The sequence below is a fragment of the Emydura macquarii genome, unplaced genomic scaffold (genome assembly GCF_026122565.2).
Source record: "Emydura macquarii macquarii isolate MOO-44397 ecotype Brisbane River unplaced genomic scaffold, CSIRO-AGI_Emac_v2 contig_3517, whole genome shotgun sequence".
NCBI lineage: Eukaryota > Metazoa > Chordata > Testudines > Chelidae > Emydura > Emydura macquarii.
In genome coordinates, this window is record NW_027133654.1 from 11388072 (window position 1) to 11393011 (window position 4940).

Here is a 4940-nt window from a genome sequence, read left to right on the forward strand (position 1 = left end):
GAATCAGGGTTTCTGCCCTGATTGACTTTGCTGGGGCTGCAGCGAGCATATGCAATCTGAGATCTATGGATGTGAGGGAGTGGGAGGCCGTTCTGTGGTCAGAGGGCATGTGAGTACATTTGGTAGTGATGAGTTATATGAACCTGAAGCAAAGCTCACTGAAGTTGGTGGGAAAATGCTCATTAGCTTCAATGGACCCAGGGCTTGTATATTTATAGTCCCTCTAGCACACAGGTCTGTTCTTCTTTCTGTCCTAAGACTTTTAGGGGGCACAGAGCAAAACTGTAACAAATGTATGGAATGATCTAAAATCTTTGCAAGTGTATGCGTGGGTGTTATGGGCAATTGCTATAGAATACATTAGTAGTATTTATACAGGAACTAATTTTAAAGATAGTATTGGGGAAGTAAGATTCCAATGACTAGTGGGCTTTCAACCAGGCCCATAATCATAATATTGGCGAGGGTCTCCTTGCTATATTTTTGGCTGACACGAAGTGTCAAATTGTGAAAGGAACTCTTCTCACTAGATTTTCCAATGAGTCAAGGAGCTATTTGAATAAGCCTCAAAGGTTTGGATGTCTATCTGAAACTGACCTCCACATCTTCTGAGTTTCTGCCAACACTATTTTCCCCAGCTTTACCTTATTGATACTCCTGTGAGGCTACCTATATACATACATGTTTTTCTACCACACTAAGACCTATCTACACTAGTCTGGATGCCAGTTGAAGCACAGTTGCCTTAAGCAGAGTTTTAACTCAGGTGTTATTAAATAGGGGATCAGTTGGTGGAAGAAACTAATACTGCTGGCTACATGGCATGCTGCTAACCTAGCTTATAGAGTCTGTGTGTTCTTTGACACCACAATTCAGCATGGTTTTGAAATTCAGTTATAAGGCACCTAATTCTGCTTTGACTATAAAAATGTATAGCATGATACTTTTGATTTGCTGCCTGTTGATTACTGAGAGCAGCAAAATGCTTCATGCATCTGGCCAAGTGGGTTTCTGCCCACGAAAGTTTATGCCCAAATAAATTTGTTAGTCTTGAAGGTGCCACAGAACTCTCGCTATGATGATCACAGGATACTGTCATGGAAATTTAGGACCTAGATTCTAGAACCTCTCTGGAGACCATGAAAAAGCAGCTAAAATTTAGTCTGAGAAAGAACTTTGAGAGTGGAAGCAATGTCTTGGGCTCTTTCAGTGAGTGAACTGAAGGGATGAGTTCCTAATCTGAAAGGAAAAGGCAAATCAAGCTTTTTCTCAAATGTGAAAAGCTACCTAGAAGACACATCTTCATATCACTGGATCATGCATTAGGGTCAGAGGGCCCAGGAATTAGTAACCTAGATCAGGTAGTAGTTATAGCTCAAACTAAGCTTATTTTGTGATTCTCCTATTATTGACTGTCTTCTTTGATGTTTTTTTTTTCCCTGCCTACTACAATTTGCTTTTCTTTCTTTGTAGCCTTGCACAGTAGGTAGATAAGTAATGTGATCATCTTTTAATCATGCTGCTACTTATTGAATGAAAGGAACCAAGATCTAGATCCCAAAGTGGACTTCGACTCTGTTCCAACACCTCACTTTTTAGTGCCTTGCTGTCTGTGGAATCCGCAACCTGGCATTAGGTCCTCAGGCTTCCTATACACTGCCTGGGGAGAGTTAGGTGCCTGAGAATGGGATCCACAAAAGCCAACCCGCTGAGCAGGGGAGTGCCTATGCTAGCCACAAGGAGATGCTGAGGAGGGAGTGGTCCCGCCCCCCCCATGTAAATTTAAGTTCCTAAATCTGGCCCTTGGGGAGGCACCTCCCACTACTTGGGATTCACAGCTGTGAACCCTTTCCTGGAGTTAGGCACCTAAGCCCTTTCTCACAGAACACAAGGAGGTGCTGATGCTCCTTCCTAGCCTACAGCTCAGGGGTTGGTACACTCACTGAGGGAGTGGGCAGACCCAGGTTCAAGTCTTCCCTCTACCTGATGTGGAGTAGGAATCTCCCCTTCCCCACTGGGCTATTGGCTATTCTGGGTTGTGCTCCTCTCAATCACTCCTTTTGAAGCTGTTCTACTGTGCATAAATAAATATACATTGGGTCAGAGAAAGGGTGAGAGTGACTCTATAGCCTGTTGGTTTGGGCACCCAGCTGATGTGTAGAAGACAGCTTCCAGTCTCCCTGCTTCAACAGATGTTTAATTATTTATACCCAGTGGAACAGGTTCAGCTGGAGAGACAGAACAACCTACACCATAGACCAGTGGTCAGGGAACTCCCTTGGGTGGGGGAACTGTTTGTATTTATTTAGATACAATATTTGGGCCCAAAAAGTCAAGGGTGTTAACATAACCCTGACACCATATACCAAACCCGGAAACTCATTTAAAACTATTTATTGTTGGACAGAGACCTCAGCTTGCTTAGCAGTGAGGCAAGCACCTTACTAAAAATCTTGTTAACCTGTTACAGATACATTTCAAATGCTTTAACTGTTTTTACCTTCTTTTCTGTAACTTATTAAATAAGGCTTTCTTTTTAACATCCCTTGTTCTTTCCCTTTAGCTGTAGAGAGCCTTTAGATTTAGAAGGACACCCCTCTCTTTTGACTGTCTTTTAGATGATATAAAGTAAAGGATGGTGGGTAACTGTCCTTTTGGGGGAAAAGAGAAGAAGTTAGATGAGTTCTTATTAAAGTCTGATCCCATTTTCTCAGAGTCAGAAGAAGGCAAATACACACACAAGGAGAGAGAAAATGCAGATTTTTGTCTTGGACATTGACTCTCGCTTGCAATCTCACTGCTGGAAAAACACAAGCACAGCACAATCTTATCAGCCAGCTGAGTCCTGGCAAACTTGTACCAGCATTGGTCATTTAGGGTTTTTAGCTGCCTGTCTGGTTACAGGCTCACATCCATATTGCAATAAAGTCAGTTTTTGGTCAGCTAAACTACAGCCTCTTCTTAGAGAGATGGGGGGGAGGAGGGGGAAGGAAAGAAAGGAGACAAATAGGGAAGGGAAAAGAGACATAGGTGGAGTGGAGAGAGAAGATGGAGCCTCACACCCTAGGTTGTCTTTGGGATACAGCTGGAGCAGTGGAGGTGTTTGGTGTCATCTGGGTTTCTCTCTCTGGCCTGGTCTGATCATCTCTCAGGATTAGAATGAATTAAGTCTAAGGTCCCAGAAAATGGTGGCGGTGGCAGCCATGATGCTGCTTTCATCTTCCCAATCCCTCATTTTGCAGTCAGCCAGCATTCACATCTGTCTGAATTCCCCCCCCAAATTGCAGTTTTTAAGGACCCAAAAGGGAACAGTGGACAGAACAGCCTCATTATTTTGTTCACCAATTAGGCCTAATTTTCAACACACCAATTTTGGTCACCCATTTCCAGACCTATGCTCTCTTGTTTACCAGTCTGATCTTAACACAGTTCCTGAGTTCTATCAAGAGGCCTTTTTGTTTGATCTCACCTAGTGTTTTATCTCCCTTTTCCCATCAATATTTGTTATCGGTTATGACATTTTGTGAACTTTCACTGACTTTTCACCATTGAGCTCACAGTTAGTGTAAATATGAAGGTCCAAATAACACTGGACACCCAAGTTAAAATCCCTGCTGCACATCAGGCAGAGGAGGGGGAATTAAGTCCAGATCTCCCACAGCCTGGGAAAGTGCTCTAATCACTGGGTTAAAAGTTATAAGGGGGGACAGGTGCGGCAATTTCACTTCCTCCTCCTGTTTTGTGTGGAGAATCATCCCACCATAAACAGCACCTCAGAGTGCCCAGCAGACTGGGATAAGATAGGTGGAAGAAAAGCTTGCTGAATCTTTGGTCTGAGACAGGTGCCTAGACTGAGATGGCTGTGCACATACCTAGCAGCAGATTTTTAAGCACCTTAAAAAGGGGTGATTTAATCCTACAGAGGAGAAAGATAAGTGGGTTGAACTAACTAGAGCCTAGGGAAGGAAAGAGCTAGGGGGAAGATATAGGAGTTGCCCTGTATAATTTGTGCATTTTGTTTACAGCTTATGAAAATGACATGGAATGAAATGCAGCTAGAGGCTTCTTCCAAATTGGTATCAATCTGAGCTGAAGCAGAACTCCTGCAATCATATCCAACCCAAAGAGGATGACTTGTGTTCAGAACTGAACCTCTATTGCCCTTTTCCTCTTATTTGTTCTGCTGTGGCCCTGTTGTACTACGCCAAACAAATCTGCTAAACCCAATTAATTGAATCACAGCGTTTAATTCAATAACAATAGCATTGCTCTTGCAACCAGTGCTGCGTGGGTGGACTTTTCTCACTTATAGAGCGCCAGTTAAGTCCATGGAGCTGTGCGCTGGAATCTTCCAGTGTGACACTGGTTGCAGAATTTGGGGCTCTGTGTGAAATGAATCCTGTATCAGTCATAGCTGTAGTCCAAGCAGTGAGGCTTGATTTGCTTCTGCTTGTCGGTTATTCTGAGAATCTTGCCTGAGAGGTGCTATAAAAATGAAGTAGTTGTAAAACTGTATTAAAACCCACTTTAAAAAGTAGGCTAGTAAGAAGTGAGTTTGTTTCCTTAAGCCTTTAGTAGTCCTTAACTGGCATCTTGGCCTTCTGCGCTCCAGGCCTTGAGCTTCTCACAGAATGTATTTTTAAAATCCTGTGTTGTATGCATAGTAAACTCTGCCCTTCACTTGGCAGAAGACCAGCCTTTATTTTCTTTCCTAATATAAACAGCCTCTTGTTGATCAGTACTTATACAACAATTTAGTTCTGTGATTGCTTTTATGCCTTAACAGTAGAAATCCTGCTTAAAAATAACCTTTTTTAATCTTATGAAACAAAAGTATTCCAGACAGAAAGTGAGAGAGTACTTATTCATATAAATATGGAAAAACACTCAACCATGTGCATAAAAGAAAAATTGGCTTGATTCCCTATTCTGCCTATGAT

At 42.5% G+C, this 4940-nt stretch overlaps 1 long non-coding RNA gene across 1 annotated transcript; it reads left to right on the forward strand.

Annotated features, from left to right (window-relative positions):
• The first annotated feature begins 3735 nt into the window (after positions 1 to 3735).
• LOC137145200 (uncharacterized) lies at positions 3736 to 4653 on the forward strand. Its single transcript, XR_010917599.1, has 2 exons — positions 3736 to 3842; positions 4026 to 4653. It is a non-coding gene; the product is annotated as an uncharacterized lncRNA (long non-coding RNA).
• The last annotated feature ends 287 nt before the right edge of the window (positions 4654 to 4940 follow it).